Consider the following 23,775-nt stretch of genomic DNA (forward strand, 5'->3'; position numbering starts at 1 on the left):
ATCAGGAAAAAAAAAAAAAACATTGAGCAATATTACAAAGGCAACAGAAATACTTTAATGCCTCTGAAGGCCCAGCAGAAATGAAAACACTTCTGTCTAGATAGGAAGGTTAAAGAAATTTTGACTTTTGAGTGAGATGCACAGATGTTTCTTTGAACTCTAAGCCATAAATTGGCTCACAGGCTTGCTTCAGTGTGACGTATTTGTCAGAGTCCCTGATGACAAATAACAGAATCTACCTTGGCTGGTTTAAGCAGAGAGGGATTTATTAAAAGTTATGTAAAGTAGCCACCCCACGGGATTCTCTAGAGAAATATTACTCCCAACTCTGCTCAGTATCCTCTCTTGGGACCCAGTACCAGAAGCTCCCACTGTTGCCCCAGATGAAGGGTGTATCATCGCTCCACCACACCCAAAAGACTGACTCACCCCCATGTGTGGCCAGCTCCTCTCACTCCTGTCTTCTAAATCAGATCTCATGTGGGTGGTCCCATCTGACAGAACCTGTCCACACACAGGCATCCCAAGTGTCAGAGAGTCCAGGGATCTGGACGTGCAAGGTGAGAAACCATCAAAATGTAGAGAGAATATTCAAAGTCATTCATTTAACAAATGATAGCCACAAATGACAAAAGTCCAATATGAATCCCAATCTACCTTTTTCATTCATATTTCTTCTCCCCAAACCCCACATTCTAGGCAGCCTGATCTTGTTAATATTTCCCATACATCTTACTTCCTGGCTCTGCAATATGAGGCTTATTTAAGAACACACAATGATAAAGCAAAAAAATCTGGATTTGAACCCAAGTCTATTCTCACATCCCAGGTTTGCCTCTGAGTCATGTGCCAAGAGTAAATTTAAAGTCTACTCTTCACATTGTTCCCAAATACCAAGTTCTCTGTATTAGCTACTTAGTACCAGATACAAAGCAGACAGCAATTTAATTCACTTCAACTGTTATGTTTTTAATGCTTGCAATTGAGTCATAGTTCAGCCAGCTAGAAATTATGTAATGTTTGGGCAAATTACTTAACCCTCTGAATCTGTCTCCTCATCCACAAAGTGGAAATGATGAGAGTTTCTAACACAGTTGAGGCAATGACATCTTTGGAAACGGCACAAGCTTGGACTAGAATTCAGTTCAGTTCAGTCGCTCAGTCGTGTCCAACTCTTTGCAACCCCATGAACTGCAGCACGCCAGGCCTCCCCGTCCATCACCAACAACCAGAGTTTACCCAAACCCATGTCCATTGAGTCAGTGATGCCATCCAACCATCTCATCCTCTGTCATCCCCTTCTCCTCCTGCCCCCAATCCTTCCCAGCATTAGGGTCTTTTCCAATGAGTCAACTCTTCACATGAGGTGGTCAAAGTATTGGAGTTTCAGCTTCAACATCAGTCCTTCCAACGAACACCCAGGACTGATCTCCATTAGGATGGATTAATTGGATCTCCTTGCAATACAAGGGACTCTCAAAGAGTCTTCTCCAACACCACAGTTCAAAAGCATCAATTCTGTGGCGCTCAGCTTTCTTCACTGTCCAACTCTCACATCCATACATGACCACTGGAAAAACCATAGCCTTGACTAGACGGACTTTTGTTGGCAAAGTAATGTCTCTGCTTTTAAATATGCTATCTAGGTTGGCCATAACCTTCCTTCCAAGGAGTAAGCGTCTTTTAATTTCATGGCTGCAGTCACCATCTGCAGTGATTTTGGAGCCCAAAAAAATAAAGTCTGACACTGTTTCCACTGTTTCCCCATCTATTTCCCATGAAGTGATGGGACCAGATGCCATGATCTTAGTCTTCTGAACATTGAGCTTTAAGCCAACTTTTTCACTCTCCTCTTTCACTTTCATCAAGAGGCTCTTCAGTTCCTCTCCACTTTCTGCCGTAAGTGTGGTATCATCTGCATATCTGAGGTTTTTGATATTTCTCCCGGCAATCTTGATTCCAGCTTGTGTTTCTTCCAGCCCAGCATTTCTCATGATGTACTCTGCATATAAGTTAAATAAGCAGGGTGACAATATACAGCCTTGACGTACTCCTTTTCCTATTTGGAACCAGTCTGTTGTTTCATGTCCAGTTCTAACTGTTGCTTCCTGACCTGCATACAGGTTTCTCAAGAGACAGGTCAGATGGTCTGGTATTCCCATTTCTTGAAGAATTTTCCACAGTTTCTTGTGATCCACACAGTCAAAGGCTTTGGCATAGTCAATAAAGCAGAAATAGATGTTTTTTCTGGAACTCTCTTGCTTTTTCAATGATCCAGCGGATATTGGCAATTTGATCTCTGGTTCCTCTGCCTTTTCTAAATGCAGCTTGAACATCTGGAAGTTCACGGTTCACATATTGCTGAAGACTGTCTTGGAGAATTTTGAGCACTACTTTACTAGAGTGTGAGGTGAGTGCAATTGTGCAGTAATTTGGCATTCTTTGGCATTGCCTATCCTTGGGATTGGGATGAAAACTGACCTTTTCCAGTCCTGTGGCCACTGCTGAGTTTTCCAAATTTGCTGGCATATCGAGTGCAGCACATTCTCAGCATCATCTTTCAGGATTTGAAATAGCTCAACTGGAATTCCATCACCTCCACTAGCTTTGTTCGTAGTGATGCTTTCTAAGGCCCACTTGACTTCACATTCCAGGATGTCTGGCTCTAGGTGAGGGATCACACTGTCGTGATTATCTGGGTCGTGAAGATCTTTTTTGTACAGTTCTTCTGTGTATTCTTGCTACCTCTTCTTAATATATTCTGCTTCTGTTAGGTCCATACAATTTCTGTCCTTTATCGAGCCCATCTTTGCATGAAATGTTCCCTTGGTATCTCTAATTTTCTTGAAGAGATCTCTAGTCTTTCTCAGTCTGTTGTTTTCCTCTATTTCTTTGCACTGATTGCTGAGGAAGGCTTTCTTATCTCTCCTTGCTATTCTTTGGAACTCTGCATTCAGATGGGAATATCTTTCCTTTTCTCCTTTGCTTTTCACTTCTCTTCTCTTCCCAGCTATCTGTAAGGCCTCCTCAGACAGCCATTTTGGTTTTTTGCATTTTTTGCATTTCTTTTCCATGGGGATGGTCTTGATCCCTGTCTCCTGTACAATGTCATGAACCTCTGTCCATAGTTCATCAGGCACTCTATCAGATCTAGTCCCTTAAATCTATTTCTCACTTCTACTGTATACTCATAAGGGATTTGATCTAGGTCATACCTGAATGGACTAGTGGTTTTCCCTACTTTCTTCAATTTATGTCTGAATTTGGCAATAAGAAGTTCATGGTCTGAGCCACAGTCTGCTCCTGGTCTTGTTTTTGCTGACTGTCTAGAGCTTCTCCATCTTTGGCTGCAAAGAATATAATCAATCTGATTTCGGTGTTGGCCATCTGGTGGTGTCCATGTGTAGAGTCTTCTCTTATGTTGTTGGAAGAGGGTGTTTGCTATGACCAGTGCGTTCTCGTGGCAAAACTCTATTAGCCTTTGCCCTGCTTCATTCCGTACTCCAAGGCCAAATTTGCCTGTTACTCCAGGTGTTTCTTGACTTCCTACTTTTGCACTCCAGTCCCCTGTAATGAAAAGGACATCTTTTGGGGGTGTTAGTTCTAAAAGGTCTTGTAGGTCTTCATAGAACCGTTCAACGTCAGCTTCTTCGGCATTACTGGTTGGTGCATAGACTTGGATTACTGTGATATTGAATGGTTTGCCTTGGAAACGAACAGAGATCATTCTGTCGTTTTTGAGATTGCATCCAAGTACTGCAATTTGGACTCTTTTGTTGATCATGATGGTTACTCCATTTCTTCTAAGGGATTCTTGCCCACAGTAGTAGATATTATGGTCATCTGAGTTAAATTCACTCATTTCAGTCCATCTTAGTTCACTGATTCCTAGAATGTCGAGGTTCACTCTTGCCATCACCTGTTTGACCACTTCCAATTTGCCTTGATTCATGGACCTAACATTCCAGGTTCCTATGCAATATTGCTCTTTACAATATTTACAATGGACTAGAATAGACACAATGAATATCAGGTCTACACATCAAGGAGACCAAAACAAGCCTTATGCTTTAATGGAGTAAGCAGGTGCCTATCTCTATGATTACGAGGATCTCAGGAAGCCCTTCCAGCCCTCATCCAGGCCCCCTACACACACACACACACACACACACACACACACACACACACACACACACACACACACACACACACACGCAAACTGTTCACTGATGACTAAAGTCAGGGATCTGCCAGGGTCCAACCACAAGAAATGGGGTTGACAAGATCATGGATTTGAATAACCTACTTTGAGACAGAAGTAAGGGTTATGAGGTCCCGTTCTGAGAGCAGTGGTACAGGAAGAGAAGGGCAGAAGGCACAGGACATTGCACAGGCTTCTGGGGGCAGGAGATGGGCACCACAGAGGGCCACCTGGCAGTGGAAAGGGGTGAGGTGGCCACTGAAGTGGCCCAGACATCCTTCAAGGGACAAATGACAAGCTCTGCTTGACTAATGTGGGGAGTGAGTAGGGAATATAAATGACCCACAAGACCCAGGGTAGGGATCACAAAAGACTGGAAAACCATGATGTCCAGTTCACCTGATGATGGAAACAAACTACTTCAACTCCTGGGCAAGGCAGCTTGGAAATAAGCCTCATTGACTAGAGGATGATGGAAGGAGCTGGCATCTAGCAGGCTCTTGTGGCTGGATAAGCACACCCCTCTCACTCCCAGAGAGGAAAATAACCCCAGCTCTGAAACATGTTTTAGTCTGAAGGACTATCTTTGTATAGCAAGATTATTTCCTACTTCTAACTTGGCTCAGTATCAATGTTGCTATTGTTGTTCAGTTGCTCAGTTATGTCCAACTCTTTTGTGACCCCACGGACTGCAGCATGCCAGGCTTCCCTGTCCTTTACTATCTCCCAGGGTTTGCTCAAACTCATGTCCACTGAGTTGCTGAGGCTATCTAACCATCTCATTCTCCGCCACCCCATTCTCCTTTTGCCTTCAATCCTTCCCAGCATCGGGGTCTTTTCCAGTGAGTCGGCTCTTTTCATCAAGTGGCCAAAGTATTGGAGCTTCACCTTCAGCATCAGTCCTTCCAATGAATATTTAGGGTTGATTTCCTTTAGGATTGACTGGTTTGAGCACCTTGCTGCCCAAGGGACTCTCATGAGTCTTCTCTAGCACCACAGTTGAAGGCATCAATTCTTCAGTGCTCAGCCATCTTTATGGTCCAGCTCTCACATCTGTACATGACTACTGGAAAAACCAAAGCTTTCACTATATGGACCTTTGTCAGCAAAGTGATGTCTCAGCTTTTTAATATGCTGTCTAGATTTGTCAGAATATGTATAGGACTTGCCTAAGGCCACAGAGATAATAACTGCTGAATCTAAGATAAAAATCCAGGTCTATAAGACCTTATTGTTGCCATCACTCACTCATTCATCCACTCAAGGGACAGGCATGTTTGGGGACATGGCATGTGCTATAAACTTTGGGTAAACATAGTTGTTATTCAACTGCTGTGTGCATGTGTGCTAAGTTGCTTCAGTAATGTCCAACTCTTTGCGACCCTGTGGACCATAACCTGCCAGGCTCCTCTGTCCATGGGATTCTCCAGGCCAAGAATATTGGAGTGGCTTGCCATGCCCTCCTCCAGGGGATCTTCCTGACCCAGGGATCGAACCTGAGTCTCTTAAACAGCTCCTGCATTGGCAGGCGGGTTCTTTACCACAAGCGCCACCTGGGAAGCCTATTCAACCCCTGCTTCTCCAAAAATGTTCCTTCTGCCAATTTAATTCAATTATTCTTTTTACTCAGCTTAAACAGATTGAAAGGATAACAGAATCTGATCTTCCCTTTCGGCTTATTTTCACAAACCTTAAGACCCACTCTGCCTCTCCTTTTTCAAGGATTTCTTGTTCTTTTATTATCTGTTTGTTCCCTGGCCTTTAGCTCACCTACAAAGGAAAAAGAAAGAGGAAATCAGCCCAGTGATTTGAGTCTCTCCCACCACCCTCACTCCTCCCTTATGTCTGGGAGGAGAGCTTGGGTCTATAGGGAGGAACCAAAAAGTGGGTGAGAACAGGGCCCCGTGGGTGAGAACAGGGCCCCTCGGGTGCAGCCATGCTTCCTTGGGGCACAGAGTGGGGACAAGAGAGACATGCCCAGTCACATTTCCCAATGTGCCCAAATGAGGGAGACACGCTTCCCCCGCCCCTCCCCTAGGCATGCTCCCCCACTCACACCAAGCGACAGCTAACTCTGGACGCATGCTCCCTTTAAAATGCCACTCGTGAACAAACCTAGCAAACCCAGACAGTCATCAACCTTGCCACTTATCAGAATGACTGTCAGCCCAGTGACACAGTGAGGCCGGACCAAATCAACTTTGATTTATTTGAACCATATAACTCACTAAGTACATTTATTTGTCACAATGGCTCTGATCACTCTCTGACAGGGTGTCTCAAGATGAATGGCTGCTCAGGGGCATAACGAACAGAACCGTTCCCAAATCCATCAACAGACAGGATGTGGGTGAGCTAAGTGCCAAGAGAGCCAGAAGACACCTCCAGGAAATGTTCTCAGGGACACCTATGTTGTCACCGTGACTGGAGCTCAGCATTGCAGTACCTGCATCTGGTTTTGATCAGCGTTGCCTCCTCTGGTGTCCAAGAAAGGCTAATGACAAAACACACCTAGCCCAGCGGCCAAATTTACTACTGGACCTATTAGATGGGGTTCTTGAGTCTTAAAGGAGCTGTGTGGGAAATACTCTTTGACTCAGCAATTCAGCTCCTCTAGGAATTTACCTGAGGGCTTTCCTAGTGGCTCAGACAATAAAGAACCTGCAGGAAGTTATCTTAATGCATGCAAATATTTCACTACAAAATGTGACCATGATGATGATGATGATGGAGGAAACAGGAGATCAATCTTGGCACTGGTCTATGCATTTCTTGTATATTAACTCAGTTTATCTTCATAACAATCCCACCAGGTAAGTGCTGTTATTGCTACCACTTTACAAATGAGGAAAGTGAAACATCAGTTAATTAATTTCTCAATATTAAACAGCCAGTAAGAAGCAGAACTGTACATGTGGCCCTGGCAGTCTAACTTCGGAGACTGCTCTCTTAACTAGCTATGCTATTTGCAAGAAGCCTAGTGTGTTTTATTTTTCAATCATGCAGAACTTTCCAATTTACATCTTTTAGTCCTCAACAAAGAATGATAAAGAATCCATAATAGTATTCTTAGCTAAAACTTCAATACTTTGGCCACCTGATGCAAAGAGCCAACTCATTGGAAAAGACCCCGATGCTGGGAAAGACGAAAGGCAAAAGGAGAAAGGGGCGGCAGAGGTTGAGATGGTCAGAAAGCATCATTGACTCAATAGACACGAATCTGAGCAAATTCTGGGAGATATGAAGGACAGAGGAGCCTGGTGTGCTGCAGTCCATGGGGCTGCAAAGAGTCAGGCACAATTTAGTGACTGAACAACAATAGAACAACAATAAAACAGAATTTCCAAGATACCTTTGAAAAGAATATAACCCTCAGGCAAAATAAGACACAGTTTACTTTTTTTAGGTATATTTAAGCTCCTCTGGCTTCCTGGCTTGGAACAGTCACCTTCTTGCTATATTCTCACATGGTGGAGGGTGAGGTCATCTCTGTCATGTCTCTTCTTCTAAGGGCACTAATTCCATTCTTAAGGGCGCCACCCTCATGACGTTATTACCTCCTAAAGGCCCCATCTCTGATTACTATTGCATAGGGGTTAGGTCTTCAATTATATGAATGTTAGGGGGACACAACATTTAGTCCATAGCACCAAGACTCACCGAAGTTAACAAATGTGTTCAAAATCAGGGATGGGATGGGGAGGGAGGTGGGAGGGGGGTTCTGGAAGGGGAAAACATGTACACCCATGGTGGATTCATGTCAATGTATGGCAAAACAAATACAATATTGTAAAGTTAAAAAAATAGATAAATTAATTTAAAAAAAAAATCACACAACCAATGACTAGCAGAGACAAAATTCAAATGTTGTGAACCCAAAACTCAATGTTCTTTCAACCATTTATGTTTCTAAAGGATTATGAGAGCTTGCACCTTAAAAAAAAAGCACCACTGCAAGCTAAATTTAATATTTCATCCTATGGTTTTATGAAAATCAATAAATGCCCATCCTCCAAGTACCTGAGAGCTTCCATGAAGGATGGGACTTAAACAATAGAGATGATTGGTGTCATTAACCTTTATTTCATCTCAAACATTCCCAATAAAAAGTAGCTCAAGGTCCCAACCTTTGCATTCTCTTATTTCTCTCTTCTCTTTACCACTACTGGTGGCCACAAATATTATGTTTTAGTGAATCCTCTATGATTTCTTTTGATAAACAAAGGTTTATCAAAACCTTTGTTTCTGAGGTGGATTTCCTCAGAATGTGATATCTGTAATGCTAGATTTTGTTGACCTATTTGTGGAAATGCTGTGATGGCTTTCCTGGTTAATGAACTATTTCAACTGTGCCCAAGCAAACCCTCCGTTTTCAGGAAAGTCATTGCCAGGTGAACACCCCATTCTGAACAGTACCACCTCATAAATGAGCTGCACTGAGTTAGCACAAAACCCCCACAGGTCTAGGCTGGCAGCAGGAGATAGTCAGGGATGGGGGGTTTGAGGACGTGAGCTCTACAGACTGTTCTCTGGAGCATACTGGAGGGTAGGAGTCCTGCTCTTCAGAACCCTGGCAGCTGGAATAAATGCATTTCCACTAATTAGTTCAACCTGCAATTTGCAGAAATCTGATTCCTTTTACTATGTTTGGCTATTTCAATGGTGCAGCAATGCCAGCTCTCCACCTGGGCATGGAACTCCCATTGGTTTTAAACTTCTGCTTCCCCCCACTTTCCCCTGCCCTGAAAAGCTATTTCCAAAAATTTCCTTCACAAAAGGATCACCTTTTGTCCTTATTCTTCCTTAGCTAGCATTACAGCTCTGACACCGTCAAAATTCTCCCCAGAGACCCAGAGAATGGGTCTTAGAAACACATTTGTACAATCACCTTGTCTTGGTTTTGCTCCAGACGTAAGTTATTAAAAAGTGTATTAGCAGAGGAGATCCAGAGTGTTCAGGGTAGTATGAGTACAGAGATAATGTGGAAACTAGAAAGAAATAATACACATGAAATTACAAAACAGAAACAGACTCACAGACTTAGAGAACCGAACTTACAGTTGAGGGGCGAGGATGGTGGAAGGAAGGGACAGTTAGGGAGTTTGGAGTGGGCATGTACACACTACTATACTTAAAACGGATAACCAACAGTGTCCTACGGTATAGCACAGGGACTTGGACCGGAAGGCGAGTTTAGAGGAGAATGGATACATGTACCTGTATGGCTGAGTCCCTTTGCTATTCACCTGAAACTATCTTAATATTGTTAACTGTCTGTATTCCAATAAAAGATAAAAAGGTTTTAAAAAATACAAATATACAGCGAAAAGAAAAAGTGTATTAACGACCTGACTCTAGGCTTGCAAAGTACAAAGGAGGTTGCCTCTGACACAGCTAGTGGAGGAGACACTGAACATTATAAAGCCCGGGGTGGGAACCTTTCCATGTCCTCCTTTTCAGGGCTTCGGAAGGTAAACTGTGCCAGGCAATCCGAGTCACCAGGAACTGTGTGCGGAGTTTTCCTGGAGGCACTTCTCTTCTGGAATCCAAGCTGTCAGCAGCACATGGGGCCAGCTGACTTATGGAGAGCGGGGGCCGGGGCTTTGGTATTCTGCGGAGGCGGCGGCGCGTGCTGGGGGCCCCCGGGAGGGCGCGCTGGCGACGCCGGGCTCTGCCAGGCTTTGCGCTCCCTGCAGCCTGGCCCTGCCTCCCAGCAGGGGCGACCCGGGCTCCGAAAAAGGTTAACTAGCACAAACAGCCATCATTTGTGCAGAGTGGGAAAGCCCCATGTGTTGCCCTGGCTTCTCTTTATGCTGCGTGAGGGGTGGCTTTTCTCTGTCGTTCAGTCGCTTGGCACGAGGTGGGTGCCCAGCAGGCTTCCGCTTGGGGACTGGAAGGGCCGGGCTCCAGGCGAGTGCGCGGGAGGCAGAGAAAGGCGGCCATCAGCGGCCCTCCCGGCTCCAAACCAGGGGAAGCGAGGGCTGGGGGGAGAAGGGGGGTCAGCGGGGAAGTCGGGGTTGGGGGGGTGGGGTCCGGCGCCGAATAGCGCTCCAGTGTGCGCTGAATAAAGGCGGTCACCTCGACCTAATCGGTTCAAACGCTCTGTTTTCAGATCCCATCTGCTTATCTCCAGCGAAGTTTGGGGGACAGCGCCGTCCTATTGTGGGCCCATCATTTTGCAAATCTATTCCCGTCAGGGCTCTCATTATCGCAGATGTCAGCAGAGGAATCCGAGCTGTCGGGGGACCGCCGACCATGAAAAGGAGGGGCCCAGCGGCCGGCGAGGCAAACAAAACAGCCACCCCCCCACCCACTCCCCCCGCAATCGTAAACAGGCCTGAGTGTCACAATATTTTCCCACATCGCCCGACCATTCCAGGGAACTTATTTCGAAAAGGAAAAGAAGAGGGAGGGTAAAACTGTATCAATAAAGAGGCGCCAAGTTCATTTCCTCCAAGTGGAAGGATGTGTATAACTTCTTCCTAAAACCATCCCTCTCTCGGCAACACAAGTTGATCAGATGTTTATTTCCCATCAGAGAGTTTCTCATTAACATGAAAAATGGTGCAGTGGCTAACGTTTAGTCTGGGCAGCAATCACTGTAAAGAAGTTGAATTCTTTTAATTTTCCTTTTTTAAAAAAATAAACCCTGCATCACCCCACCTCATGTGGTGATCAACATGAGACTTAACATTTTGCCCATTGTAGAAGTGAGTGAGTGAGCGATAGTTGCTCAGTCTAACTCTTTGCCACCCCATGGACTGTAGCCCTCCAGGCTCCTCTGTTCGTGGAATTCTCCAGGCAAGGATATCCCAGGCAACGATACTGCAGTGGGTTGCCATTTCCTTCTCTGCACACTGTAGGAAGGAGAGCACAACTGCTTGCCAGACCTACCCTCTTGTCAGGAGGTTAGGATAACCCAGGAGGGCCCTCTGTAGCAGCAGGACATGCACAGTCAAGGATTCCTCATCTTGAGAGGAGTTGGTCTAAACAGGGTTTTCTGTTGTCAAAGGAAAGCAGAGCTGGGTTTTGGAACCAGAAATACAGAAGGATCTGGATTTCAGTGGGCTTCCCAGGTGGTACTAGTGGCAAAGAACCCACCTTCCAATGAGGGGACATAAAAGATGTGGGTTCCATCTCTGGGTGGGGAAGATCCCCTGGAGGAGGGTATGGCAACTCTGGAGAATCCCATGGGCACAGGAGCCTGGTGGGCTACAGCGCATAAGATCACAAAAAGTCCAACACAACTGAAGCGACTGAGCATGCACACTCGCATGATTTCAGTGGTTTGAGTGGCAAGTTCTTATCACTATATTTTAAGTAAAAGAATATTAACCGGGGAACTACTAAAAATTAGTATTCATCAAAACATATTAATTCCTGGACCCTGAGAGGCTCCCCTGAATTCCCACCCAGTATCAAAGTCCATGGCTTCCCTGGTAGCTCAGTTGGTAAAGAATCCACCTACAAAGCAGGAGACCCCAATTCGATTCCTGAGTTGGGAAGATCTATCTGCTGGAGAAGGGATAGGCTACCCACTCCAGTATTCTTGGGCTTCCCTGGTGGCTCAGATGGTAAAGAATCTGCCTACAATGTGGGAGACCTGGGTTTGATCTCTGGGTTGGGAAGATCCCCTGGAGAAGGGAAAGGCTACCCACCCCAGTATTCTGGCCTAGAGAATTCCATGGACTGCATAGTCCATGTGGTCACAAAGAGTCGGACAGGACTGAGAGACTTTCACTTCACATCAAAGTCCATCAGTGATTCTGTTTGAAGGCTAAAGCCCTCGCAGGACCTGGAAAGGAAAGCCGAGTCACTCACACCAGTTCTTTGTTGAAAAGAAGACAACTTCATAAAAGTGTGTGGTGATTCTTTAAAAGTTTTATTTTACCCAAAACTTTAAAATCTGCATTAGGAAGAATTGAGGGATTATAGTTTTGACATAACTTGGGTTCTGATGTTTGGTGGGTTAAGACCAAATGATGAAGACAGACTCCAGTGTTATGGTCTATCTCTGAAAGGCTACCCAAATGTTCCATAAACATATCTATAAACAAGAATTCTTTATGAGCTTAGCATGTTCTAGGCTTCACAGAAACTCATTTAAATTGTAATGACAACCCTCCAAGGCTGCCAGGCAAATATTCGTACTCCCATTTTACAGCTGAGGAAACTGAGGCCCTCATAGAGCTATGGTTTAAACCTGTGTCTTTCCTCCACACCCTGTGTATGAAAAGCCCATCTGCATCACAGAATACCAAACAGCCACAAAAAGAGAAACAAATAGGTAAGAGGTGATTATTTATCAAAAATAATAAGGACCTACTGTGCAGAACAGGGAACTCTACTCAGTACTGTGTAATGGCCTATATGGAAAAAGAATCTAAAAGAGAATGTATATATAGGTAGAACAGATTCACTTTTCTGTACACCTGAAACTAACACAACATTGTAAATCATCTATACTCCAATGAATTCTTTTCTCTAAAGGCAATAAAATATTTACAGCATACAAAGTGGAAAAAAAACTGATACTGACAGTGTGTCTAGGGTGAGGGCAACTTGTTTTATAAAATGGACTTATACTTAAATTAGAAATGGGACGCACTGGTGACTCAGTGGTAAAGAATCTGCCTGCAGTGCAGGAGACACAGTTTCCACCCCTGGGTCAGGAAGATTCCTTGGAGAAGGAAATGGCAACCGACTCCAGTATTCTTGCCTGGAAAATCCCATGGACGGAGGAGCCTAGCAGGCTACAGTCCATGGGGTTGCAAAAGAGTCAGACACAACTTAGCGACTAAACAACAACAACTCTCTGGTGACCTAGATGAATGGGATTACATGTGGAAAAAGGGGGGACCAAAAGGGAGTACATATACATATATATATGTGTGTGTGTATATATATGTGTGTGTGTATATATATATATACATGTGGCTGAGTCACTTTGTTATGCAGTGGAAGCTAACACAACATTGTTAAGTGGCTATACCCTAATAAAAAATAATAGAAAAAAGTAATTAAAAATAATAAAAATCACAGTTATTAGAGGATCTCTCTAAAAAAAAAAGAAAGATATACTAAAATAGTCATTGTGGTTGTCACTGAATTTTTTTTCTATCGCTACTTTGAATTTAAAACAATTTATACCATAAGCTTGTAAAACAGTCATTTTGTCTATCAGGGGGAAAAGTATATATTTGTTCTCAATGAGAGAAATTTCATAATAAAGGAAAGTAACTGTATCTAATTTTGTTTAATTCTCCACAAACTCCTGACACAATGACACAGAAACTTCTTGGCTTTCAGATCTCCGACCTCCATGGCAAAATCAAAAGTTGTCATCTGCCATCGGACTGCTATGCTTGTTAAATTATCATTAGTACATGTGACCTACTAACTATGTGACCGAGTGCAGGAGAATGAGGATGACTGCTGTCCCCGTTCCAGTGGTCTCCGGGCTTGCCAGCCTCCTCTCAACAACAGGGTGAGGCACAGCATTGAGTCTTCAAAGAGGTCACATCAAACCACGCTTGCCCCACAGGCAAGGTGAAGCATAGATCACAGGGACAACAGAGAATTGTGTGTCTGCTGGCGGGACTGGAACCGATGCCAATCACACAAAGACCCAGCCTTCAGTTCAGCCCTTGACAGGATGCGATTCCTTTCAGGCTGACTCGGCCAACAGAGCGGGCTCCTTAATATTTTCTGGCTGCGTTTCCTAACGCTAATGATGTAAATGAATATTTAGCCTCGGATATTAACTTAGAGTAACAATGCTAGTTATGTCCTCTAACTCAGTAATCACTGGGCTTGTTGAATACCGTGGTGATTTGTCATGGCTGAAAGCGGCAAATTCGTTTTGGGGAACTTGAATTTTCTCAAATTGTCCCTTCAGATTTCCAGCCAGGAGTTCCCTCTGACAGTGTCAAGTTTTAATATTTGGCAGAGTCCGGCTAATCTCAAGTTTGCTAGCTCGATTTCAGCGGCTGCTGTCTTCATTGTTCTTTTCCACTGTGCTTTTTGGTCCTCACAGGTCTTAGGTGAGAAATATCCTCTCCCTGGTCCCCATTTTCTATGAAAACATCTTCTGGATGACCTCAGGGTCTAGGTAAAACTGTGATGCCAGGCATGTCTGGGGAATGAAAGCATGTCCTGTACTCAGAATATAAATGTTTCTGAAGCTACTTCTTGAAAACCACATTTTCTGAGATGTTTACAGCACACAGTTGAGATGAAAATATGTGAAAGTATTAAATAACATTTTTATAGGGCAAAAAGTATCACAGATCAGCAGTTTGATCTTGTTCAAGTGCACAATACTTGTCAAGCTACAAATCTGCAAGTCATAGGATCAGAAAATGATCCAGTGAAAAACATACTATATGTTAACATTCTACCACCATCCTCCATAAATGACAACTCTCCAACCTTGGTACTTTGTGGGCAAAGATCCTTTGTGTTGAGTCATGCCTAGGTCTGAACACTAGCCTAGCACTTGCAAATAATGTGATCAGGGTGAGTCTTAATTTCACTAAGCCTCAGTTTCCTTGTCAGCTAAATGGGGCTAATATAGGACCTACTTCATAGTGTCACTGTGCCAATGAAATATATTAAATGCTTACCTTCATGCCTGGTCGCATGTTTGGGCATATAGTGAGCACTCAATAAATTTACTTCTTTAATGCAATCAACAAAATATATTAAGGATCTATTATATCCAAAAATACCCCCATGGAGCTTACATTCCAGTGGATGTTACTGTTTCATCAAAATTCCTTGAGGATTGTTTAAAGATTCTTCTTGTACCAGAAATACCTGCCAGTTACCAGCCTAGAGGGTTTTCCCAGTGGCAAGGCTTGTAAAGAATCTGCCTGCAATGTGGGAGACCTGGGTTCAATCCCTGGGTTGGGAAGATCCCCTGGAGAAGGAAAAGGCTACTGACTCCAGTATTCTGGCCTGGAGAATTCCATGGACTGTATAGTCCATGAGGTCACACAGAGTTGGACATGACTGAGTGACTTTCACTTCACTCACCAGCCTAGAAATAGCATTAGATTTCAAATAAATATCACAGCAATTTTCCTGAGGCTCTGTACACTCAACTTACATGATCTGGAAGAGGGGAAAGGAGAAGAATGTTGGGGCACCTCATAATCATATCCTCCTGTTCCTGCAATTACATTTCCAAATAGTTGACCAAGGATGATCCAGAGAAGCTATGACCCTTTCAGAGAATCCCAGCACTGCTTCCCAGATACTGCTCTAGCCTTAGATAAGAAGAGCTAGACATGGAGCACCATTCCCAACCCTATGTTACACACAGAACTGACAGCATTCATTCATTCCACAAATATTTACTTTATTTACCATGCACTAGTCACTGTCCTGGGCTTCCCAGGTGGCTCATTGGTAAAGAACCCACCTGCCAACGCAGGAGACGCAAGAGACTCGGGTTCGATCCCTAGGTCAGGAAGATCCCCTGAAGTGGGAAATGGCAACCTGTCCCAGTATTCGTGCTTGAAATATTCCATGGACAGAGGAGCTTGGTGGACTATAGTCCATGATTGCCAAGAGTTGGACAGGACAGAGCAACTAAACACACACACTCAGTCACTATCCCAGGGATAAAGCAATAAACAGAGATTGTACCCTGCCCTCAAGCAACTTAAAGTACAGTTAGAGAAAATATCAAATGAACAAGCACTTACCATAAACTGTAATAAGTGGTATGAGACAAATTCTCCATGGTCTCTCAAATTTCTGCCTGTCTTGTGAGCAGAAACATTTACTGCATTATTGGTGAGATGAACTTTTCATGGATATTTGCAGAGCAAACAGTCTTGGAAAATAGAAATAGTATTTCCCTTCAGAGAAAGAGCAAGTCTTTTTACTGTCCAGTAAAATAAAGATAAAGGCTCTCCCTGGGATGAATTTTGGGCAGGTTTGCTTGCAACCCATTAGAAAAGTTTCAGGTTCTCTAAATCCAGGATTCCACCCCTGTAATACAACCCACTGAGTGTGCACGTGCCACCCAACCCTCATTACCTCACCCTGTAGAAACCAAACTCAGAGAACCAGTACAAGAAAATGATGCTACTCTGGCAACTGCTACTTCTGTGAGTAATAAGCCTTCCTTTGTCTTTGACTCAGAAGTCTGTGTCCTCTGCCAAAAGCTAGGAGACCAGGGGAGGCTAACATTTATTAACATTTTCAAGTCGCCTTCCCAAAAGAAGGGATTGAGGAGCCAAGTCCTGAAGGTTGGATAGAGTTCACTTATCGAAGGGGAAAGAAAGTTGCTTCAGGTGGAAAAAATGGTGTGCATATTCCATTTTCCTGAAAGCTAGAAATGACTTTCCTGATCTTTGCTCACCCCACACTCCACTCTTCCAACAGCTTTGAGAGCCTCCAACTCCCTATAATATACCCCTCACCGTTTGAGATACCTAGAGTGGTTTCTGTTTTCCTGGTCCAAACCTTACTGATACAAAGAGCTTGGAGAAGCAAGAAAGGACAGGGTCGTTTGTGGAAAGAGGATAGGGAGGCAGGGGAGATAAGGCTAGCATTCAGAGTTTGAGTGAAGGAGTGGGCCTTAAAGAGGTCAGAATATCTTAATATCTCAGAAGAGAAAGAAACAAGGATGAGTATGAATAAACCCAAGAGAAAAGAAGGGTGGGACATCCAAAAAGTAATTTCTCTCTCAGGAGCAATAGTATTAATCGCTACCATGCACTGCTCCCCTAATCTATGTCAAATAATGATCTAAGGACTTTAAATCTATTAGTTCACTTAGTGTTCACCATGATGCAATAAATATAATTATTATACTTCCATATTACACAGAAGGGAACTAAGATACAGAGAGATTGACTGCAGAGCCAGAATTTTAACTTAGGCAGTCCATCTCCAGATATACATATACAGACACAGATATAGATACAGACATAGATACTCAGCTGCACTGAATTTGATTTTTTAATATTTACTTATTTATTTGACTGTGCTGGGTCTTAGCTGCAGCATGTGGGAACTTCCATCTTAATTGTGGCATGTGAGATCTAGTTCCCTGACCAAGGATTGAAGCTGGGCCCCTTGCATCAGGAACGCAGAGTCTTAGCCACTGGACCATCAGGGAAATTCTCTAAATTTTATTCAAATGATCTTTCCTTTTTGTTTATTACTTTAATAAGGAAAAATCACCTATCTACCCAGCATCCAATATATGAACTTGAACACTAACAAGTTACATTTACCTATGTGTGTCCTCAATTCTGTTCCCATACCTCTCCCCAACTGAAATGGTTTTATTGAATCTTGTTTTCATAAAAGCTTTACTTTTTAAAACACAGTCATAAGATGTATGTGTGTATTCCTAAAATTGCAGGATTAATTTTTCTTAATTTTAATTAAAAGCTGACATGCTAAACACAATCTGAAACAGTTTTTCACTTTATATTTTATTGAACATGAGATCATATACATTCTTTTCACTTTTCAACTCTTTCATAGTTTTGTCCCCTTATCTATCCATTACTGAGAAAGATGTACTAAAATCTCCCTAGAGATTTGTCAGTTTTTCCTTGTAGCTAGTTTTGGTTTCATGTATTTTAAGGGTGTGGTTGCTAGGCAAATTATCTTTAGAATTTTTGTATTCTTCTCATAAATTGAACCTTTTCTCATTGCATAGCAACCTTCATTATTTCTCATGTTGTTCTTTACTGTAAAGTCTAAAGTCATTAATATTGCTACACCAGCTTTATTGTGACTAACATTTGCCAGCTTTATCACTTTCTATACTTTTCAAATTTTTGTATGCAATGTTTTAAATTTCTCACTTTTTAAATGGCATATGGCTATATGTTTTTTTAAAACCCAGTCTGACAACCTTTGTCTTTTAATTGGAATATTTACAATTTAATTTTTTGCAATAACAAATGCATCTGGAATTACTTCTACATACCTATTTCTTATTATATATATATTATATATAATAAAAAATTATATATATATTATATACATATGAAAAAAGTGAAAGTGCCTCAGTCATATCTGACTCTTTGCGACCCTATGGACTGTAGCCTGCCAGGCTCCTCTGTCCATGGGATTTATCTGGCAAAAATACTGGAGTGGGTTGCCATTTCCTTCTCCAGGGGATCTTCCTGACCCAGGGAATGACCCCCGGTCTCCTACATTGCAGGCATTCTGAATTAGGGAAGCCCATATGTACATATACATACACATATGTGTGTGTGTGTGTGTGTGTGTGTGTGTACATACACGTGTGTGTGTGTGTGGCTGCACTGGGTCTTAGTTGCATCTCTCAAGATCTCAGATCTTTGTTGCAGCATTCGGCATCTCTAGTTACAGCATGTGAAATTTTTAGCTGTGATATGCAAATTTTTAGTTCTGGCATGTGGGATCCAGTTCCCTGACCAGGAATCAAACCCAGAACCCCTGCAATGGGGGCAGAGAGTCTTACCCACTGGACCACCAGGGAAGTCCCTCTATCAATTTATTTTGTACTTTATACTTGTCTCATGTGCTCTTCTTTTTTGTAATCTTCTTTCAGGGGCTTACCAGGTGGCTCAGCAGTAAAGAATCCACCTGCAAAGCAGGAGCCATGGGAGATGCAGGTTTGATCACTGGGTCAGGAAAATCCCCTGGAAAAGTGAATGGCAACCCACTCCAGTATTCTTGCCTGGAAAATTCCAAAGATAGGAGCCTGGGAGGCTACAGTCCATGGGGTTGCAAAGAGTCGGACATGACTGAAGTGACTTAGCATGCAGACACCTTCTTTTGGATTTATTTTTCCCCCATTCCACTGTCTCTTCTAATGATTTAGAATTTATAATCACTAATTCTATTGTTCTAGATTTCCACATAAACCATAAAGTCTAAAATTAACTATATCTTTATCATCTTCCCATGAAATACAAAGCCTTAAAACACTTCAATCCAATCAGTCACTTCCAATTTGCACACTATTGTTATTCTGTGTACTTAATTGTCTTGGCTTATCACCATCAATATTTTATAAAATTGATCTTTGTTTTAGACTTATATATAGATTCACAACGTTTTAACTAGTCACTCCTCCTTGCATCTAAGAATCTTCTATTTGGAAACACCTTTGTTATTCTTCCGGAGATGGCAATGGCAACCCACTCCAGTACTTGTTATTCTTCAAGTGCATCCTTTCAGAATTCTCAGTAGTTACCACGAATCTGTTCATATCAAACATTCTCAGTTTTTATTCTTCCTGAAAATGTCTTTATTTCACTTTCACTGTTATATATTTTGCTAGGTAATACTAGGTTTACAGGTATTTTCTCTGTACATTCACAAAATTCTAGTTTTTTTCTGGCTTTCATAGTTGCTGTTCAGAAGTCAGTTGTATTCAATTGCCATTATTTTGTAGAAAGTCTGTTTTTCTCATAGAAATAACTTTGAAATTATTATCTTTCTTTGAAGATTTTAAAGTTTGATTGCAAAGTTTCCAAGTGTGTATTTTTTATTATTTGTCCTGATTGGGATGGATTCACTTCTTCAATATGAAGATCGATGCTTTTACTGGTTCTGAAAAATCCTTAGCTATTATCTCTTCAAATACCCTCTCTCCTTCACGTACCTCTTCTCTTCTTCTGAGACCCCAAATATTAGACCATCTCACTCTATTCTTGTGTCGCCTCTTTTAAGTATTTTTCATCTTTTTATTTCTTTGTGCTTTGTACTGGATACTTCCTTCAGGTCTAGCTTCCAGTTCATTAATCCTTTTTCTCACTCTGTCTAATCTACTATTAAAATCCGTCCATTGATTATTTTTCTTCTAGTACCAAGTTTCAAGGCTGACCATTTTCCTTGTTCTCTACTTGGGGGGCTGGCAGCTTTATTTTTAGTTTACCCTCCATACTCAGCCTTTATGGGCTTGTGGGGTTCCAGCTATATTGGGGACCTCCCTTATGCTTCCCACTACTTTCTCCCATTTGTAAGAGACCATTACAATCAAAACCCAGCTTTGCTGGGGTTTCTTCAAATGTCCTCAGAATGAAAGTATCTTTAGTACTTTGTTTACCTCTTGAGATTCATTTCCTCCTAACAGCTCATTGATGCATTTTAGGATTTTTAAAATTTTATTCAGCATTTGAGGATTTCACTGGGAGGATAAGTAGAGTATCTTTTCTACTATTCTTCCAGAAATAGAAGATTGGTTTGTTTTCAAATGGGAATCAGAACAGACACCAAATCTAACACACATTCCATTTTTATTACGAACAATTCAAACATGTTGGATACACATGCTATATGAAGAACAAGTTGTAAGCAAGTATATACAGTACAACACAATTTTTGTACAGATAAATATTTTAAAAATATTTGAATATATATGTATATGTATATGAGCATAGAGAAAGATTTAAAGAGCTACATACAAACTGTTTTGATTACTTCAGAATGGCTAACACTTGGTGTGAGAAAATAAGGGCAAAATATTATAAGAAGAGGGAAAATATACAAGTTTTAAAACGCACATATTCTTCCAAATATGTCTAAATCTATAGACAAGGACTAAAAGGTAACATGGACAAAAGGGTCAATGGTTAAGTGTTATCTTGCCCAACTATAAAGGGGTTGACCAGCTGGTCTTGCACATATCCTTTAAATTGCCACTTAGGTAAGGGGTAGTCTTGAATTACAATGGACGCACAGCAATCAGGGGCTTCCCTGGTAGCTCAGTTGGTAAAGAATCCACCTGCAATGCAGGAGACCCCAGTTTGATTCCTGGGTCAGGAAGATCCACTGGAGAAGGGACAGGCTACCCATTCCAGTATTCGTGGACTTCTCTGGTGGCTCAGCTGGTAAAGAATCTGCCTGGCATGCAGGAGACCTGGGTTGGGAAGATCCCTTGGAGAAGAGAAAGGCTACCCACTCCAGTATTCTGGCCTGGAGAATTCCATGGACTGTATAGTCCATGGGGTCACAAAGAGTTGGACATGACTGAGCAACTTTCACTTTCACAGCAATCAAACCAGTCAGTCCTAAGAGAAATCAACCCTGAATATTCATTGGAAGGACTGATGCTGAAGCAGAAGCTACAATACCTTGGCCACCTGATGCAAAAGGGGCCAACTGACTGGAAAAGACCCTGATGCTGGGAAAGATTGAGGGCAGGAGAAGGGGGTAACAGAGGATGAGATGGTTGGATGGCATCACCGACTCAATGGACATGAGTTTGAGCAAACTTTGGGAGATAGTGAAGGACACAGAAGCCTGGCATGCTGCAGTCCATGGGGCTGCAAAGGGTTAGACATTACTTAGCAACTGAACAACAACAACACAGCAATCTTTTCTCTTTCTCAGTTTCATTTCTGAAACACTTCCTCTGCCTTATCTATACTTGCATTTCAAACCATCCAGAGTACCCACCTCAACCTGCTTGTGACCTCAGAATTATTTTGTCTGTTTACAATTTTTCCTTGATTCTTAAACCCAAAGCTCAATACTGTTGAATTTCATTTAGACTTCTCCATCTGGATAGGGTGACTCTATAAAAACAGGAACAACTAGTATTTCTTGAGCACTTACTGTCTATCAGGCACTAAATAGGTGCTTGCTCTGCATTACTTTATTTGTCTTTAAAACAACCCTGTGAAGAGAGGTGCAAAGGCTGAGAGAAAGCATCTGAGGGAAATCTGATTAGAAAGTCAGATCAGAAAATCATTCTGATGGAACTTCCCTGGTGGTCCAGTGGTTAAGAATCTGCCTGCCAATGCAGGGAACACGTGTTGGATCCCTGGTCCAGGAAGATCCCACATACCGCCTGGCAACTAAGCCCGTGTGCACAATTACTGAGCCTGTGGTCTAGAGCCCATGCTCCACAACAAGAGAACTCACCACGAGAAGCCCATGCACCACAACTAGAGATTAGCCCCTGCTCACCACAACTAGAAAAAGCCACATGCAGCAATGAAGACCCAGCACAGCCAAAAATAAAAGGAAGGAAGAAAGAAAGAAAGTCATCCTGAGGAGAAGATGATGAAGCCAAGCCCTAAAGAATTGGGTAGGGGTTAAACTGGTGATTCAATCCAAGAAATTGGATCTAGGAAACTCAGCATATAATGACTCCATATTAACCTTCTAATTGACTGGCAAAGGAAACTATCTAGATTTTTTTACCCAATTACAATTTTGCCCCTAAAGAAGAACCAATGTTTGGAGTCCCAATGAGCTTGAGGCTTTAACAGAAAGGTCCTGTCATGACTCCCTAAGGGAATGATAAGATGAACTCTGTTTTGTAATTATTACTATTTTCCTCATTACTTTTAAGGTTTTTTGTGATTTTGTTGTTTAGATGATGAGTTGAACAAAATAAACACTTAGGAGAAACAGTATTTCCTGGGGATCTCAAGGGATGTGAGAGATTAGGAGAAAAAAGAAACTGATGGTGAGGTGGTACAAATGTGAGGTGTTTTGAAGGATGTCATTATAAGATAAATGAAGAATGTTGAAGTTTGAAGCTACTATGCTTAATAATTTGTCATCTTTCTGTGCTGTCCAATATGAGGTCAAAAGATACATACAGCTATTTAAACTAAATAAAATGAAAGATTAAATTCCTCAACCTCACTAGCCATGTTTCAAGTGCTCAGTAGACATTTGTGGCTAGTAGGTAATGCATTAGAGAGCTCAGATATAGAACATTTCCATTGTTGTACAAAGTTCTGTTTGAACTGAGAGCAACAGCTCGGAAGGAAATAGCCCTCCCTAGTGTCCTACTGCACATTTACAGATATAATTTTTAGTGAAGGCTGTGATGGTCTAAAGTTAAATGTCTTACATGGAAATTCTATCAACTTCAGTCAACAGTTATTTATTCTACCAACTCCAGTCTTCTAGATATAAGACACTGAACCATCCATGGGAGAGGGAGGAGGGAGACGGATAAAAAAACAAATTAGACATGACCACTGCCTTCAAGAAGTTTGTTACCTAGAAAGGAACAAAGATATGCAACCTGCTTCATGGGCTAGAAAAACCCAGGAAACTTTTCCTTAGGCACAATTTCTCCCAAGACTGGAACTGTCCACAGTACCCCAATTCAAATTCTCCAATTTTAGTTTCAAGGACGGTTTTTGGAACTCTGGGGACAATGGAATGAGATTTGCACACTGTGACAACAGAGGACTCTAACAGAGAATCCTAGACAGGGGTCCTTTTTAAGCTGTCTCCCTTGCCCATTTTCAAGATAAAAGGGAGCATGTCCAGACAGCATCACACAGTCCAGTGTGATTCACTGTTGTGTGATACTAAATGTTTAGATTCCTCCAAAGAGAGAACGTAAGTCAGTTCAGTTCAGTCGGTCAGTCGTGTCCGACTCTTTGTGACCCCATGGACGGCAGCACGCCACGCTTCCCTGTCCATCACCAACTCCTGGAGCCTACTCAAACTCATGTCCATGGCGTCAGTGATACGATCCAACCATCTCATCCTCTGTCATCCCCTTCTCCCGCCTTCAATCTTTCCCAGCATCAGGGTCTTTTCCAATGAGTTGGTTCTTTGAAATCGGCTTGTCTTAT

General features: G+C 42.3%; 1 protein-coding gene across 4 annotated transcripts in view; it reads right to left on the reverse strand.

The window, feature by feature from the left end:
- The window catches only part of LOC145547027 (uncharacterized), a 390,591-nt gene that overhangs the window by 333,069 nt on the left and 33,747 nt on the right, over window positions 1–23,775 (reverse strand). The window contains exon 7 of one of the 4 annotated variants that reach the window (XR_014083473.1): window positions 5,892–5,971. The exons of the other annotated variants lie outside the window; for them this stretch is intronic. The gene's annotated coding sequence lies outside the window, so the exon portion shown is untranslated. The remainder of the gene's footprint in view (window positions 1–5,891; window positions 5,972–23,775) is intronic. 4 annotated transcript variants of the gene reach the window in all.

The sequence above is a fragment of the Giraffa tippelskirchi genome, chromosome 4 (genome assembly GCF_054371585.1).
Source record: "Giraffa tippelskirchi isolate mGirTip1 chromosome 4, T2T-mGirTip1v1.2.pri, whole genome shotgun sequence".
Classification (NCBI taxonomy): domain Eukaryota; kingdom Metazoa; phylum Chordata; class Mammalia; order Artiodactyla; family Giraffidae; genus Giraffa; species Giraffa tippelskirchi.